The following is a 19,418-nucleotide window of genomic DNA, read 5'->3' as shown; positions in this document are numbered from 1 at the left end:
TAGGCCGGGCGCTGTGGCTCACGCCTGTAACCCCAATACTTTGGGAGGCTGAGGCAGGTGGATCGAGGTCAGGAGTTCAAGACCAGCCTGGCCAACGTGGTGAAACCTCATCTCTCCTAAAAACACAAAAATTAGCTGGGGGTGGTGGTACACTCCTGTAGTCCCAGCTATTTGGGAGGCTGAGGCAGGAGAATTGCTTGAACCCAGGAGGCAAAGGTTGTTTCAGTAAGCCAAGATCGCGCCACTGCATTCCAGCCTGGGCGACAAAGCAAGACTCCATCTCGAAAAAAAAAAAAAAAAAAAAACGAAGAAGATGTTCAATTAGCAGCAAGTAAAAGAAAATATTAGATCTTTTATTTATTTGTTTTAATCTGAAAGTAAGATGTACCAATATTTAAAAAATGTGGATAGCTGATAGTAGGTACATGCTAATAATTTATAAATAAATACACATATTTCAGGGGTAAATTGTCAAACAGTTTTTACTGATGGGTTGTGTGGCTTAAAAGATTTGAAGACCATCTACCAGTTAGAAAACCTAGCAAGCTTCTGATGACTCACATTCCCCCTCCAGCTTGTCCCCATCCCTACCCCTGTAAGGGGCAGTGCTAATTCTTTAGACCTAATTCAATGTGTAAAGGGCAGATAGAAGGACAGAGGTGGGGAGGTAATCCAGACAGTTCCTAGCCATTGGTGACCCTCATAAGAGGATTAAGTCCTGGGATATGTTGTGCCATTCCTTTTGTGAAAACTGTCCATCTTGTGTCTTCCTTACTCTCCTCCCCAAGCCAGAGAAAGAACGTCTACTTACTATCCAGCTATTTTAACTCAAGTTCTAAAAGACAACAGCTTGTTACTGCCTAGCAATAAACCAATGGACTGCCTTGAGGTTTGAGCTTTTCAATCAAGTGTCTTTATGGCTCTTTGAAATGGGCCAAAGTCAAATCTTTCTGCTAACACAGGTAAGAGCCACGTGCCACTGTGAGGCAAGTGAACGAGGTAACAGACTCCTCCTCTATCCAGCTCTGCTTCTCTCCATGTTTATAGTGTTCAAAACCAGGCAGGCAGGCAGGGGCAGCAATTTACAAGCCCAGCAACCCAAGAATCTCTGTAAAGTCTACTTGTGCAGGAAAAGTGCTATGAATGTCTGTACGTCAGTTAATGATTAAGACTTTCCATGAATCCAGAGAGTCTGTACCCTGCCACAATTAGGGCAATTTGGCCTGCCCTTGGCACTTCCTAGATGGCTCCTTCAAGTGAACCAAGTTCTCAGCCTTGTACTGTTCAGGGAGGTTTGGGGAGACAGGGCTGAGAGGCTAAGAGCCTCAAGGCTGTGAAAGCCACCTTCTCTATATGCTATCTCACACGACAAGGAGCACTGCTGGCCTAGAGCCACGACGTGCCATAACCATGAAGCATTAGGTGGTGAGGTGACAGGATGATAAAGCATGTAACTGCTGTCCTCATTCAGTGAGCGCTGTGGTAATTACTTAATCAAAGATAAGAGGGCTACTTGTAGGCAGTGGTAGTAGTAAATGTTATCTACTGTACTTCTATCTTCAACATGCCCTTTCCTGTTTCCTAGTAATGACAATAATTTGCAATTTCAGAGCCTGTCCTTTCTGATTTATTATTCTCTACTATTTCATTCATTTCAGGACAAATCCACTGGGAAGTCAGGAAGACTTTTAAATACAGTCTTTAAAATGAGAAGGCAGGGCAAGCATGCTTTGCCTGATAAACATACGCTATGTGTAAAGAATGCTCCACTGTGGACAGACTCTGTGAATGAGCATTTTTACCCTATTTGTAATTTGGGTCTTTGTAGAGCCACCCTGGTGATGAATGGGATGTTCTTTTAGGTCTGCTGGGCTGAGATTCCTCTTTGTCTTTAAATGACTTTGTTATTCCCTTTCCTGTGTCCAAGCTCATCACTCTGAGCTGTTGAAATGCTGACTGTCTGGATACAACAGCTTCTGCTAATGTCACTCAGCCAGACATCAGTTTGGTGCCCATCAATTGTTGAACTGTCTGATGACAAAGGAGTAAGTCACCCCTTTCGACTTGAAACAGTCAGGATTCTGCTTCCCTCGGCCTCCATTCTTCCTTGATTGCAGGGGAAATAGACTTCTTGGCTAACACTAAAAAGGCAACTCTAAATGCAGTTGGAAAGTCTGTTCCAGGCATTGTCAGAGCTGCACTGTAATCCTACAGAAATTTTGGATCAGAGTTCCTGGCAGAGTTCCTGGCCAAATTTGCCCTCTAAGGGTCACAAACCTTTCAAGGTAGGACCTTTTTCAAGTCTGTGTCCTCCCACATTACTTTCAGTCTCTTGGAATACCTCCCTGTAATACTGAAAATCCTACACAATTCTTCAAGAATGCTCAGCTCAAATGTTACCTCTATGATGGTCCCAGGATAATCTTGGCATAACCCAGGTGATTGAGATGGGTAGGCTTCATGGCACTCAGAATCTTGGTTCAAACCTACACTGGTTCAAACCCCTATTTCTATCTGCGAAGCCCAAAGTCCTTCCAAAAAGCCTAGGAATTCATACTTAGAGATCAATGGTTTCTGGTCTTTGCTTCCTTATTGCAGCCTCTGTCTTGTACACATCAATCCAGACAGAAAACTCAAACCCTTCACCATTTCACTTAATACAACAACAACAAATAAAACAATAAACTTTCCCTACTAGTAGACCTCAATGAAGGGCAGATTGGTGGAGCTAGAAGAAGCAGAGGAGAAGAGGTACACATAGCATGTCTCAGTCTCTTCCTGATACTATGACAGAATACCTTAGACTGGGTAATTTATAATTAATAGAAATGTATTTCTCATGGTTCTGGAGGCTGGGAAGTCCAAGATCAAGGCATTAGCAGAGTCAGTAACTTGTAAGGGCCCACTCTCTGCTTCCAAGATGGTACTTTCTCCCTGTGTCCTCACATGGCAGAAGGGCATGAAGGGACAAACAGACTCCCTCAAGCCATTTTATAAGGGCACTAATCCCATTCAGGAGGGCAGAGCCCTCACAACCCAACCACCTTCTAAAGGCCCGATTAATATTATTGCATTGGCAATTAAGTTTCCATATGAATTTTGGAGGGAGACAAACATTTAGACCATAGCATTCCACTCCTAGCCTCCCAAATTTATGTCATTCTCACATACAAAATACATTCACTCCATTTCAGCAGTCCCAGAAGTCTTAATTTTTTCCAGCACCAACTCAAAAGTCTCATCTAAATCAGATATGGGTGAGATACAATCCATTCTCAAGCATATTGCTCTCTAGCTGGGAACCTGTAAAATCAAACAAGTTATGGACTTTTAAAATACGATGGTGGACAGGCATAGGATAGACATTCCCATTCCAAAAGAGGAAAACAGGAAGGAAGAAAAGAGTAACTGGTCTCAAGTAAATCCAAATCCCAACAGGGAAAATAACATTAAACCTTAAGTCTCCAGAATAATCTTGAACTCCATGTCCCAACTCCTGGGCACACTGGAGTTGGGGCCCCAAGGCTCCAGGCAACGCCACACCCACACCTTTGCTGCAGCCCACACCACAGCTCTCACACATTAGAGTCTCATGCCCACAGCTCTCCTAGACTGGAACAGCACACTGGTGACTCTATAATTCTGGGGTTTCAGGGGTGGCCCTGCTTCCCTGACAGCAAAAAGCATCTCCCTAGTGGAGCTATCTGTCATAGTCACATCCCTGTGGCAGTTCTCTGCCTGAGACCCTTGGCTCTTCAGGGCATCCTTTAAAATCCAGGTGTAGGCAGCCATGTGCCCACAACTCATACCCTCCGCGTACCTACATAGTTAGCACCACATAGACATCTGTGCTTTCCAGAGAGGTGGCCTGAGCCACACCCAGGGCCACTGTAGCCATACCTCGGGGGACCAAGGAATGTTGCAACTGAATGTGGGGAGAGGAGGCCTGAGGCAGCACTGAGCAGCAAACCCCAAAGTCCCACTCCTCTTCAACATTTCTAACATTTCATATAATCTTGTTCTCTAACCACCTCCCAACCCAGGCCCAGGGCAAGAGTGAGGCTGAAAGCAGGTGTGGGAATTGGAGGCAGACTCAGGACCAAGCAAAAAGAAGAAGGGGGAGAAAAGAAGAGTGTGAAAAGGCCCCAGGTTTCCTCCCAGGACTGCAGGATCAGTGAGCTCCTTAACTAAAAGAGTAGAATAGATTTGGGGAAGAGTAATTACTTCCTTTTGCTCTGAAGTTTGCTGAATAATGTTGCTTGAACTGATTTTGGAATCTCCATACTTTTTAATTAGCTACCTTAAAGATACCTAAAATTATCATCCTGAGTAATTAAAAGAGGTCATGGACTGGTTGTGCTATTTCTGCCACTATTTGTATCTTAGCATCCCAGCTATACAACATGGTGACTGAGTTTATGGTTAACCATGTATAAGTTTATAACATCCTAGCTCAAGCATAAAGACAAATCTCATTCCATATGTTTTTTCTGCTAATGGGTCAGTGATATCCCCATAGTTAATTACAGCAATTATATAGAAAATAATTTGTTTACTTTGAAAAGTCAGATTTGGTTTTTGTAATTGGGTAGCTTTGATAAATACACAACTGTTTGTAACAGGGTGAAGGTCTTCACTCTTTATCACCTATAAGAAAAAGCCACATGAAATCCCTTTCTGCAGTTACCATAAAAAATTCTGTTGAAGATATTGTCTGTTATATTGCTTGGGGTCCTTTATTTATTTTGGAATTATACTCCAAAAAGCAATGTCGTTGCCCTACAAACTCATTATACTGATAGCTCCACAAATTCTCTTGTTTCTATTAAGGAGTGTTATTATTTTAAAAGTCTAAAATTCACAATTAGGCAAGAAAAAGAAATAAGAGGCATCCAAATAGGAAAAAGGGAATTATCAAGTCAAATTATCTCTCTTCACTGACAATATGATTCTATATCTAGAAAACCCTAAAGACTCTACCAAAAGGTTCCTAGACCTGACAAACTACTTCAGCAACATTTCAGGATACAAAATCAATGTACAAAAATCAGTAGCATTGCTATATATCATTAATGTTCAAGCTGAGAGCCAAATCAAGAACACAATGCCATTTATAACAGCCACACCAAAAAACAAAAAAAAAACCTAACTAAGGTGGTAAAGATCTCTACAAGGAGAACTACAAAACACTGCTGAAAGAAATCAGAGACAACACAAACAAATGGAAAAATATTCCATGCTCATGGATTAGAAGAATGCACACTGCTAAAATGTCCATGCTGCCCAAAGCAATCTATAGATTTAATGCTATTCCTATCAAATTGCCAACGTCATTTTTTTCAAATAATTAGAAAAAAACTATGCTAAAATTCATACAGAACCAAAAAGAACCCAAAATAGTCTGTTTTCTTACCCTGTCTCCATAAAGTACTCATTTCTAAAGGCTGATTGGCTTTATTTACATAATTGTCCTCCTTTGCTTCTCTTACTCAAAGATGTTTTTGATGAAGAATAGCTTCCTTTCCACGTTTTTTAACTCAAAGGGAAGTTCCAATGCATTTCCTTCTTGCTGATGGCTTATTGCCTCCAGTGTAACAAAAACAAAAATGATTTGAGATTCTCCTTGGTCTCATGAGTATCTGGAACTAGCTTCCTCCTCTACTTTGGCTCTATCTCCCTCATCCTGACATCATGATGTCACTGAGCACAACTATGAGGTTGGCAGGCCACTGTGTTCAACTGTCCTCTGCTGGTGACTGCCCCTCCTAAACCCAATCTCTAGGATGCACACTTTCTTCCCTTGGCTTCCAAGAAACCACCATCTCTGGGCTTTCTTCCTGTCTCAGTGATCACACTGGCAGTGGCTGGGCAGAGAAGGAGCCAGCAAAGGACTTGGAAATTGTGTGACCAATGATATGAAAGGACACCAAGAGAGGGTCCTGTCATAGAAGCCGAGAGAAAAGAGTTCACTTTGTCAAACACTGTAGAAAGGGTCCAGTAAAATAATGACAGTGAAATGACACTGGATTGACAATATGGAGACCAAGCCAACTTGGTCAAGAATGAGCTCTGGGTAGCAGTGGAGATAAAAGCCTGTTTGGTGGGGTGGAGGAAACGTGGGTCACAAGCACTGTCTAGAGACAGTGACTATAGACAATTCTTTGGAAGAAGAACAGAGAAATGGGTCCTGGAAAGGAAAGGATATAAGGTTAAGGGAAGTTGTTGCTTTTGTTAAGATGCAAGATTCCAGAAAATATCCGCATCCTGACGGAAGTAATACTATATAGAGAGGGACATTATAAATGCAGACAGGAGAGGGGATACTTAACGGGAGTAACATCCGTGAGAGGGCAAAAGAGGAAAATAGGGACACTTTGTCCACTGCAACAAGTAACAAAGCAGAGAGTGGGGGTACAAATGCGGGGAGATTTGGTGGCTGGATGATGTTTGTTCCTATCTGATTGTTTCTATTTTCTCAACAAAGTATGAGCAAGGTCATCAGCTGAGATTAAACATAGGGGAGAAAGCTGGGTTTTGAAGTGAGAGATGTATGAAATCATCATTGTGGAGAGTAAGAAAAAGGACATTCTAGGAAGTGCAGTAAGAAGTACGGCACTGGCCGGGCGCGGTGGCTCAAGCCTGTAATCCCAGCACTTTGGGAGGCCGAGACGGGCGGATCACGAGGTCAGGAGATCGAGACCATCCTGGCTAACCCCGTGAAACCCCGTCTCTACTAAAAAAATACAAAAAACTAGCCGGGCGAGGTGGCGGGCGCCTGCAGTCCCAGCTACTCGGGAGGCTGAGGCAGGAGAATGGCGTAAACCCGGGAGGCGGAGCTTGCAGTGAGCTGAGATCCGGCCACTGCACTCCAGCCTGGGTGACAGAGCGAGACTCCATCTCAAAAAAAAAAAAAAGACGTACGGCACTGACTTCCCATTTGAGATTTGTGGTCCCGAATTTAAAATGAGGCTAGATAAATAATCGAAATATTGCGTGTAAAGCACTTAACCCTGATCTGGTACATAGTGCATACTCACTAAATGCAAGCTATTACGGTTCTGCCACATGAATATTTATTGTTTGTTTGCTTAGATGAGATTCAATCCTTTCAAAAAAAAGAGCCTAAATCTTGGATGAGGTTGTTTCACCAGCATCGTAAATTCATTATGTACGGAAATTGTTTCCAATAAAATAAGAAGATTAAATTTAAAAGTCTTGAAAATGTGGACCCAATGGCCTAAGAAACTAACAAAACATGAAGTACATATCAATTAAATAAAATTCTATGAGGACGTAGCACCATGGGTTTACATCTCAACATAGCTGTTATCAGAGCTTTCCACAGCCTTGTAATATAAGGGCATGGTTGGTGTGGAATTACATACCTTGATGGGAAGACTGTGGGTATATTGTATACAAAAAAAGATGGCTCAGTTAAAAGAGCAATAGAATCAATAAAGTAGCTCTTATATTAAAGTGAGCTAAGAAAAGAATTCAAATGAACTATTATTACATTCCGAATATCAGCATAAACTTAAGACTTGGAAAGGTCACTGCTCTACCCCCAAAATGAGAAGCAAAAACTTCTGTGTCATCTCATTTCCAGAAATTGTATGAGATAATATAAAATGCAGCCTTAATTCCCACACTGTGGTCCTTGGCCCTTCCCTCACTGGGGAAAAAACAAAACAGGGGGTGGGGTGTCCTTGGAGAACAGAACCAGGTAATCAATTAAAATCAAATGCTTTTGTGCATTCATTGAGATGACCACAGAGCTTGTGTCATTTAATTTGTCAGTGTATTGGGGGAGGGATGGATCAGTCTCTTCGCAATATATATATAATGGTGCTTCATGTCTGTAATTATTACAGAAAAGTCTCAACAAAATGAGAAAAGTATCAACAAAATAGTTAACTGGCTATTGACTACAATGTCTGCTTTTCTTTCCCACACTGACTGTCACGGGGTCTCACCTCCACATGACAGATGCAAGGTCTCCATTCCCCTTCTGAGAATCTCAAGGCCCCTCCAACCTTATTAACTCAATGGCAACTCTTGAAAATGACCGTGGTTGTATTAGTGTTTTAAAAGCTGTCATTTTAAGCTGGGCACTGTAGCTCACGCATGTAACCCCAACACTTTGGGAGGCCAAGGTGGGAGGATCACTTGAAGCCAGGAGTCCAAGACCAGCCTGGGCAACATGTAGAGACCCTATCTCTACAAAAAAATTAAAAATTAGCCAAGCATGGCAGCACGCTCCTGTAGTCCCAAGCTACTTGGAAGGCTGAGGCAAGATGATTGCTTGAGCCCAGGATCCTAAGGCTACAGTGAGCTATGATTACACTACTGCACTCCAGCCTGGGTGACAGAGTAAAACCCTGTCTCTAAAAACAAAAAATGAAATTAAAAAAGAAACCTGTCATTTTGATGTGCAAGGAACGGGAAAATTTATCTCCTTTGTTCCTCCAAAACAGAAGAATCCTCATATTTAAATTCTTACATATTAAATTCTGAATCTTTTACTTACAATTATACTAACATGGTTACTTATGATCAGTTATCCTAGCATTTCTAGGCTAACAAGATTATTTTAACACATGGCTGATTTATCAAGATAAGGTATCAAAATAAAAGTAAAAACAAAATTTAATATGTTGTAGTGAATAACTGAAACTGGGTTTTAGCCCTTTTGTTTACTTCTTCTAACAGTTTGATTGAGATAATTCACATACTATATAATTTACCCATTTTAGGTGTAGAATTCAATCATTTTTAGCATATTCAGAGAGCTAAATAACCATCACAACCAATTTGAGAACATTCTTATCACCCCCAAAATACTACATACCATTAGCAGTCATTCCCCATTTCCCTGAAATGCATCCCCAGCCCTACGCAACCACTAATGTATCTTCTGTCTCTATATATTGGACTATTCTGGACAATTCATATAAATGGAATCATACAATATGTAATCTTTTGAGAGTGGATTCTTTCACGCTTAGTATAGTGTTTTTCAAAGGTCATTCATGTTGTAGTATGCATCAGTTCTTCATCCCTTTTTATGGATGAATAATTTCATTGCATGTACATAGTACATTTACTTTATCCAAAATGATGGATGTTTGGGTCATTTCCATTTTTTGGCTATTATAAATAATGCTATTATAAACACTCATATACAAGTTTTTGTGAGCACCAAGGTTTTCATTTCTAATGGGTGATGGGTCATATGATAAATCTGTTTAACCTTTTGAAGGTCTGAAAGATGGTCTTCTAAAGTGGCTACAGCATTTTACATTCCCACCTGCAGCATATGAATGTTTCACTTTTTCCACATCCTCATCAACACTTGTTATTTTTCTGTCCGACTGTAGCCACCCTACTGGGTGTGAAGTGGCATGTCGTTGTGATTTTAATTTGTATTTCCCTGAGAGCTAATGATGAGCATCTCTTCATGTGCTTGTTGGTTATTGTATATCTTCTTTGGAGAAATGACTATTCAAATATTTTGCCTATTTTTTAATTGGCCTATTTTTTACTACTGACTTGTAAGAGTTCTTTATGTATACTAGATACAACTCTGTTATCAGATATGTGATTTGCAGATATTTCTTCATGTTCCATGGGTTCTTTTTTCTTGATGATATACTTTGAAGCATAAAATTTTTAATTTTAATATATAATTATCTACTTTCTTAGTTTATTGATTGTACTTTGGTGAAATATGTAAGGAACCACTGCCTATTCTAAGGTCATGAAGATTTATGCCTACGTTTTTTCCCTCCTTTTTTTTTGAGACAGAGTCTCACTCAGTTGCTTAGGCTGGAGTGCAATGGCGCTATCTCGGCTCACTACAACCTCCGCCTCCCTGTTTCAAGCCATTCTCTGGCCTCAGCCTCCCAAGTAGCTGGGACTACAGGCATGTGCCACCATGCCTGGCTAATGTTTGTATTTTTAGTAGAGACAGGGTTTCATCATGTTGGCCAGGCTTGTCTCGAACTCCTGACCTCAAGTGATCCACCTGCCTTGGCCTCCTAAAGTGCTGGGATTACAGGCATGAGCCACCTATGCCTATGTTTTTTCTAAGAGTTTTATAGTTTTAGCTCTTACATTTAGGTCTATGATTCATTTGCATTATTTTTTTGCATATGGTGTGAGACAGTGTTTCAACTTCATTCTTTTGCATGTTAATTTCCAACTGAGCACCACTGGTTGAAAAGACTGTTCTTTGCCCTTTTGAATCCTCTTGTCATTCCTGTCCAAAGTCAAATAAGGGTTTACTTCTGGACCCTTAGTTCTATTCCATTGACCTAGATGTCTATCCTTATTTCAGTACCACATTCTTGACTAATGTAGCTTTGTAGTAAGTTTTGAAATCAGGAAGTGTGAATACAACAACTTTGCTCTTCTTTTGGTTATTTTAGATCTCTTACATTTCCATATAAATTTTAGAATCAGCTTGTCAGTTCTGCAAAGAAGCTAACTGGGATTTTGATAAGGATTGTGATGAAACTGTAGTTCAATTTTGGCAGCACTGCCATCTTAACAATAGTAAGTCTTCTAATCCCTGATCATGAGATGCATTTCCATTTATTTATGTGATACATTTATTTGATTACTTTCAAGAATGTTTTATAGTTTTATAAGTTTTACAATTATTCTGCTAAATTTACTCCTAAGTATTTGTTATTCTGATGCTATTGTAAACTATGTCTTTTTTGTCATATTTGCTTTTAGCACTATTAAATACATTAGAAAGCTTTCCATCTTTTTCTATGCTTTAGAACATTTTATTTAATGTACAATCCTTAGTGTTTGGTAAATGTGACTGTAAAACTATTTGGGCCAGGTGCCTTTCTTAGGAAGAATATTTTTCTACCTTCTACCTTGTAAATTAATTATAGGCGTTTATAGAAAATCATCCTTTGCATTTCGATTCTTAAATTTATTCCTATAAAGAATTATAATTTTTAAAAAGTCGTTTGTATCTATAAGTATGTCTCTTTCTTATTATCAAGGTTATATTTACAAACCTTCTCTTTTTTCCTGATCACAATTGTCAAAAGTTTGTCTATTTCAACAGCATTTTAAAAGAACAAAATTTGCTTTTTTAACTTATCAACAAATTATATTGATTACTCTTTTTTTCATAACCTTAATGTTTGCTTTTCTCTTTATTATTTTATTTTTTCCACATTCTTTGGATTTACCTTGTTCTTTTTCTAGTTTTTAAATTGAAAATATAGTCCATTTATTTTTCATGTTTTCTCATAAGTACATGTAATCCTACAAATTTTCCCCTAATGCTGCTTTGGCTGCATCACCTACGTTTTAATATGCAGCCCTTTCATTTTTAAACTAAATTCTTAATATGGTTTATTATTTCAATTTTGATTTGCCATTTAATCTAATAATTACTTAGAAGTTGTTATATTCACATTTCCCATTTAATCTAATAATTACTTAGAAGTTGTTATACTCACATTTCTTTATCATATTTGCTTTTAGCATTATTTTCCATCTTTTACTATGCTTTGAAACATTTTACATAATGAAGAATCCTTGATGTTTGAAAAACTTGACTATAAAACAATTTGGTGAGGTTCCTTTCTTCAGATGGAATATTTTTTAAATTTTAAATTTTTAAATTTTCCAAGTAAATATTTTCTTGTAGTTATCTTTTTTTTTTTTTTTATTTTCCCTTTTTTTTTTTTTTTGACAGTCTTGCTCTGTCACCCAGGCTGGAGTGTAGCAGTGTGATCTCAGCTCACTGCAACCTCCACCTCCCGGATTCAAGCAATTCTTCTGCCTCAGCCTCCCAAGTAGCTAGGAACACAGGCGTGCACCACCGCACCTGGTTAGTTTTTATATTTTTAGTAGAAATGGGGTCTCACCATGTTGCCAAGCTGGTCTTGAACTCCTGACCTCAAGTGATCCAACCACCTTGGCCTCCCAAAGTGCTGGGATTATAGGTGTGAGCCACCACCTCCAGCCTCTCTGTAGCTACCTTTTAAAATAACTAATTTATTAAATTCTGGTGAGAGACTACGTTCTATGCGATTTCTATATTTTAAATTTTGTGGAAGATTCTCTTTATAAAATAATTTTGTCATGGTTGTTTGAAAACAGCTGGTATGTTTTGCATTGGGTACAAAGTTTTACATATGCCTATTGGAACAAACATGTTCACTATATTATTTTTAAAATCTGTATGTTAATTTTTGTTTACTGTATCTGTCCATTTCTGAAACAGGTGTTATTATACCCCATGGTAAATACAAATTCCCTTATTTCTCCCCATTTTGTTTTATGTGTAACAACTCTGCTGAGTTGTTAGGAATAAAAAAGGTTATAATGCATATTCTTGGGGTAGCATGACTTTGATCTATATGAATTATTCTTCTTTGTTCTATTTAATGTCATTTTCCTTGAATTCATTTTTTCTGATAATAATATTGTTACACCCTCCTTTACAATAGCAGTTGCTTGGCATAAATTTTTCAATCCCTCTTTCAATCATGCTGTTATTTGACTTTAGCATGTCTTATAAACAGCAGTGAGGTGAAGTTCTGAGACAGTTTTAACATAAAACAAAGGTTGCCTTCTAATACAAGATATATAACACATGTACATTTTTTGTGGTTACTGACAATTGTAAACTTTTAACTTCTTTATTATAATTTAATATTTTTAATTTACTATGGTTTATGGTTGCTTTTTTTTCTTCATGCCTTCTGTTGGGTTAGAAAATACATATTCCTATTCTTCTAGAAATTACCAGTAACGTATGTCACCCTTATATGAAAGTTGTCAGAATCAAAATGGAGTCACTCATATTAAAAACCTTGAGAAACAGAGCCAGGGAAAGCCATGAAGCAGGGGTAGCAGGGGTCTCATATACAAATGCCTGATAATAAGAACTCTCACAAAAGACTCCAAAAACCACACCCTTACACAACAGCCATCACAACCTTACACACACACACACAAATGCTTTTGAAAGGGCATCTGCCCAGCAACTGCCTCTCCAACTTCTGACTGGTGCCACCCTTGTAACTAATTTTTGTAGCCAAAGATCTCAGAACAATTTAACTCAAAACAATTATGTAATCTTTCTCATTTTTCCATTAAAAACCTTTGTCTTCCTTTATCTCCCTGAATATGCACATACTTTACCACAGTATGTGAATTCCCTTGCAATGCTCCTTCCCAGATAAATATCATTGTATTTTAGAGAGTCTCTCTCTGGCTGTTATTTCAGTTGACACTCATTACGTAACAATACGATTTAGATACAACCACAATTTTTACTGATTTCTTTATATACCTATATTTCCTTTATCCCATGTCTTCATCTTCCTTGGATTTATATTTTATTTTCCTGGAGTTGTCTGCAGAAGTAAACTTTCTGACTTGTTGCATATTTTGAAAATGCCTTTATTTTGCCTTTTTTCTTATACATTAGTTTGCCTGGATACAGAATTTTAGATTCACAATCATCTTCCTTCAGAATTTTGAAGCTATTACACCATAATCTTCAATAATCCAGTGGTGTCAGTGTTTAGGAATGCAGTTTCCTCCACTGATTGATCTCCACCTGTGTTCTTCAAGAGGACAGAAATGTCTGATTTACTGATGGCACATGAATAAAAGCAGTTGTCCAGCACTGAATTTATTCCTTCCAAAAATATATCTTTTCTGACATTATTAGAGATAGCTTTATGGTGAAGATGTTTAGCTTGCCCTCTTAGGTCAACCACCATCTCTTCTCTTTAAAGATACTATCAGCCTGTAAATGACGAGTTGATGGGTGCTGACAAGTTGATGGGTGCAGCACAGCAACATGGCACAAGTATACATATGTAACAAACCTGCACGTTATGCACATGTACCCGAGAACTTATAGTATAATAATAAAAAAAAGACACAGTATCAAAAAAAAAAAGATACTATCAGCCTTCATTATCACCAAACTTTTAATGACCTACCATGATTATACTTTTGACCTATGCAAACATTCATAACAGTTTTGTTGTAATAGAATTCTACTCTGTTTAATGTCATAAATACAAGGATTAAATCCTTCTTACATTACAATGTTCTAAGTATTTCATTTATATCACACAATCCTAATATAAAACATAAATACAACAATTAAGTCTCATGAGAATATGTTGAGATTTTTACTGGCATTTTCTAACTAACCTGGACACCACAGTGTCCAGAAGGTCTGGATACATAAGCAGTGTATTTATTGTACTTTTTCAGAATAAAAAATTAGACCTTTGCTTTAAACCTTTGCTTTAAACTTCACCTGAAAAGTTTTCTGGAGACTGGAGAAAATCTTAAGGACTATATTATTTTTAAATACAATCAATGTACTTTTAAAAATGAAATTATTCCTTTATGTCTTGACTTGTCAGATATCCAATGTATCTACTATTTGCCTGAGTTCTGTGAATCATTCAGGTATACTTATCCAATCTCTGCTATCTAGAGAGTTTCAGTTGTAGTCATTATGACATTTAACATCAGAAGCACCAGATTCGTGTCTCAGCCCAACTACTTGTTACCACCCTTGTGAGCCTCAATAAGATTCTTAATCCCTCTGTCTCAGCTTCCTTTTCTGTAAAATTTAAATCATAACATGTGCCTTGTTTACATTCACTATATAAAATAATATATAATATATTTTATATATTATTTATTATATATTTATTATATTATATTTAGTATATATAGTTATATATTATATATAATAAATAATATATAAATATGTTATATATAATAAATATATATATATAATATATATATGAAGACTTTTAGCCAAAATTATTGTAGCCAAAATTATTGTATGTTTGGATTACACCATCAGCGGTCTTAAGTGTCAGAAGCTGAAATTTATGAATAGTTTTGGGGAAAATGATTACTTCTGTTTGGGGGCCATTATGTTGCCAGGTCAACCATCACATGTTTCAACATACATATAATTGGAACCCAATTTATTTCTGAAACTAGAATCTGAAATGCTGTTGCTTATCATTTGAGAAAAGGCAACTCATGTTCAAGACAATAAAGCTCAATTAGCCTTTCCACATCACATACCACTCCTGTTAAGCTGAAAATCCGGAACACTAGTCATCATAAACAAAGGAAAAGATAGGAGAGACTCCAAGGAAATACATCCCCACAGCTTATCAAATGTTGTAAATAAAATAAAACCTAAAGTAGCAAAAACACCTATTTTTTAACAGTATTTTGCTATTTCAAAAAAAAGCTTTCATGTACATTATTTCATTTGATCTTCCTGGCAGGTAGGTTTAGCAAATGTTATTTTTTCCACAAATTACAGATGAAACTGAGTTTCAGAGAAGTGATGTTACATTTCTGAAGTCACATACCTGGTAGGCAGAGCTGGCCGTAGGCCTTTGATTACTGATATTAATCTGCTCTCAGAGAAGCTGTCATAAAGGACCTCTGCTAACCAACTGTCTGAACTAATCAACATCCTCCATTCCTTGTGCAGAACATCACCTGCCCCACGTGCTGCTGCCTCATTTGGCCCTTATATCACTGTGAAATACACACTTACCAGGAGTCCGTTGTGTCTGCTCCCAAAGATTGTTTGTTTGTTTGTTTGTTTGTTTTGAGACAGAATTTCGGTCTTGTCACCCAGGCTGGAGAGCAATGGCACAATCTCGGCTCACTGCAATCTCCGCCTCCTGGGTTCAAACGATTCTCCTGCCTCTGCCTCCTGAGTAGCTGGGATTACAGGTGCCTGCCACCACACCTAGCTAATTTTTGTATTTTTAGTAGAAACAGGGTTTCACCATGTTGGTCAGGCTGGTCTCGAACTCCTGACCTCAAGTGATCCACCCACCTTGGTCTCCCAAAGTGCTGGGATTACAGGCATGAGCCACCGCACCTGGCCCCAAAGATGTTAATGCTAGTTTTACATCCGATTGTAACTGCATATTAAAAGATAATGAAACTGATTAAATGAATGAAAAAAAAAAGATGGTTGTCACTTCTAGGACACATAAATTGACTACTTTGGAAAAATAAATAAAAGCAAATTGCTAAAGAGAACTGAGGTCAAATAAGATGCAAATTAGATAAATATAAATATTGGTGAAAAATAATCATAAAAATCTAAGTGGATTTTGCCATGATTGCTTAAAAATATCATTAGGTTCTCATTTTATTTTAAATAAAAACAAGACACTGTATCAAATATATTATAGCTAGAATTTATAAAAAAGAGACACTAGAACTCTAATTACTAAGTAATCAAAAGAAAACTTAGCCCAACATCAAAAGATGAACAGGTTACACATTTTAATAAAACATAAAACATAAGATATCAATCATTTTATGAATCTTTGCATTAACTGACTTTTCAATTAATTGTTAATAGTTACCATTCTAACAATTCAATAATATCAGATAAAAGGGTGTCTATTACAATATAGTTTCCAGATTCCTCCTCACAAACGATAAGATCCCAAGAATCTTGTTGGTGGGAAGAGAGCCCTACTCAAAATTTGCTCTGCTATAACTTAAAGTAAAATATAATGTAAAATGTTTTCACTATTATTGTTGCCATTATTTGATATCGGAAACTCTAGCATACAAAGGCCTCTATTCTGATATGGGCAGGAGGTTGAGGGAGGCAGTTAAATTTCTCTGCAGGTTCAAGTACCAGCAAATTTTAAGCTTTGCCTGGTTTTGTTGTACAATAAACAAGAAGAGGAGGAGGGGCCAGCAACAAGGCAGCAGGAGGGGGCTCAAGAGAAAGAAAGCTGTTTCCTTGTGATGGAAATAGCCAGGGGCAATGCTGCCTAACACTGAACTTTAAGGTGATCCCCATTTTGTGCAGTGCTATGGCCTCTTAGGTTATCTCCAATTTTTTTTAAACTGCTACACAAAATAACCCTGTGTTAATAATGTTTTGGGAAATAAGAAAGGTGGAGGGATGATTCATCTTTGGGGCTAAGAAATCAACCAGAATAATAATTTAAAGTAGTATTACATTAGGTACTCAGGCAGACATGAGCAGGGTAGGAGAGACGCCCCCCTAGGAATATTAGGCAACCATCAGGTGATAGTCAGGTGGTTGTTAATTGTCTCTCCAAAACACTAACGGGTCGCAGCCAGCACCAGAGAAAGGCAGTCTCCCAATAGATGGAAAAAACTGAAACTGGTTATCAGCAGCTTTCCGATAAGATCTCAGGAATTGAGTGAGTGGTCTCAAGCATGTGCATTGAGAGCCAAAATGGCAGAGTTTAACTGGTATATTACCTTCCTCTAGGAACACTCAACTGGTAAGGGAAGAATGCCTCACCTTAGCATGCATACAACTCCAGTAAACACACAGTGCATGTGGTCCCTCCCATGTGCTAGCAGGCCACTGTGCATGCTCACTCCAAAGGAAGAATCAGGGGAGAAGGGACAGAAGATGCTGGAACACACAAAACTGTAGGTCAAAGGTCAAACTGGGCATTTGACTCTCTCACACCACCTGCTTGGCCCTCTTCTAAGTGTACTTTACTTCCTCTCATACCTACTTGAAACTTTTTAATAAACTTTCATTCCTGCTTAAAACTTGCCTCAGTCTCTCACTCTGCCTTATGGCCTGGCTCAGTTGAATTTTCTGTTCTTAGAAGGCAAGAACTGAAGTTGCTGCAGACCTGTATAAAGTAGGCACCACTAACAGTAATGACACACGATTCTTTTGGTAAACCTCTGTGGCCAGTGGTGCCTCTGCCTGAGTTTCACTTGTGACTGCTGGGCTGGCTCCACCCCCTCAGCCTGGCAGGCTGTGCTCAGCTTGCACTACCGGCCCAGATCCCACGCCCACTGGGGACAAGCCAGGTGCAGAGTGACAAGGGGTGTGTGAGTGAACAAGTGTAGGGTCTGGCCATGATGCACAGCCAGGCATGCCAGCTGCTGCAGTGGGGTGGGTAGCTACAGGCAGCAGCATAGGCCTGAGTTCTGTGAGGGGCTGTAGCTAGACCAGGCACCAGCATCTGGACAGGGGGAAAGCAGTGGTGCCCCAAAACTCAGAGACACTAGCAACAGAGGAGCCCCAAGGGGGTGTTACAACGTGTCACAGCTCTGACTCAGAGAGTCCCGAGGTCTGGGTCCCCAGAAGGGTCACAGTTCTTGTCTTGTTCCGGCAAATGGGAACGTGTCACGGCTGGCAGCTTGATGGGCCAGCCAGGAACATGTTTCAGCTCATTTGTGTTATAGCTTATTCAGTCCCGCTGCCCTACTCTGGCCCATGATGGCTCCTGGGCTGGCCTGGCCCCACCACCACTTCCCATCACATGGGACAGCCACCCAGCACTGGCATAGGGTGGGAGGGATACAGTGTTACAACTCCTTTCACATCCGGGCAGGCTCCGGGTTCATGTCCTGTGTCCAAGAGGAATGAGGTTATGCAGACAACCAGAGAGTAAGCAAGGTGGAGCAGAGTTTTATTGGGTGACAAAACAGCTGCTGACACCAGAGGGGACCTAAAGTGGGTAGCCCCTACCCAAAGGCAGGTAGTTCCAACATGTCGCTGAGTCTGGTGTTTTTATGGGCTCAGAATAGGGGAGTGTGTGCTGATTGGCCCATGGGCTGGCCTGGAAAAAACACCATTCAATTAGCTAAATTCAATTAGTATCAAGAAAGTTCTCACCTCGGGTTGTGGACCCTACCTGGAACTGGCAGCCCAGTTTTCAGGTTCTAAGCTGTCTTTGCCTTTAAGGGAGGAGACCACCCCTCATATTGTCTTATGCTCGATTTCTGCCTCCAAAGAAAGAAGAAGTAAAAACTAAAAGGCAGAAATGAAATCCACAAGCAGACAGCCCGCACCACACCCTGGGCCTGGTAGTTAAAGATCGACCCCTGACCTAATCGGTTATATTATCTATAGATTACAGACATTGTATAGAAAAGCACTGTGAAAATCCCTGTCCTGTTCTGTTCCAGTGCATGCAGTCCCCAGTCACATATCCTCTGCTTGCTCAATGGATCAAGACCTTCTCATGTGGACCCCCTTCGAGTTGTGAGCCCTTAAAAGGGACAGGAATTGCTCACTCAGGGAGCTCGGTTGTTGGAGACGTGAGTCTTGCCGAAGCTCCCAGCCGAATAAAGCCCTTCCTTCTTTAACTCCGTGTTGGAGGGGTTTTGTCTGCGGTTTGTCCTGCTACACCTTGAACATCAGGTTTCACCGAGGACCTGCCCCTGTCTGCCTAGGAATTTGGCTGTCTCTTGCTGCTATCAGTAGGAGATAACCAGGAGAATGCAACCCTCTTGGGAATCTTTGATAATCTTAGATAGGGAACAGGATATTCCAGAGTTACATGGGATGAGACTTGAATCCGTTTGTTTTCTTTTCTTTTTTGTTTGAGACAGGGTGGTGCTGT

The 19,418-nt window shown here is 39.3% G+C and overlaps 1 long non-coding RNA gene across 3 annotated transcripts in view; it reads right to left on the bottom strand.

The window, feature by feature from the left end:
* The window catches only part of LOC101022168, a 72,025-nt gene that overhangs the window by 35,230 nt on the left and 17,377 nt on the right, over positions 1-19,418 (bottom strand). Inside the window, exon 3 of one of the 3 annotated variants that reach the window (XR_004181960.1) lies at positions 11,940-13,607. The exons of the other annotated variants lie outside the window; for them this stretch is intronic. This is a non-coding gene — a long non-coding RNA (uncharacterized LOC101022168). Of the gene's footprint in view, positions 1-11,939; positions 13,608-19,418 lie in introns of those variants that run through there. 3 annotated transcript variants of the gene reach the window in all.

This window comes from Papio anubis, chromosome 2 (assembly GCF_008728515.1).
Source record: "Papio anubis isolate 15944 chromosome 2, Panubis1.0, whole genome shotgun sequence".
NCBI lineage: Eukaryota > Metazoa > Chordata > Mammalia > Primates > Cercopithecidae > Papio > Papio anubis.
The sequence above is the reverse complement of the archived record's forward strand: the minus strand, read 5'-3'. Positions and strand labels throughout refer to the sequence as shown.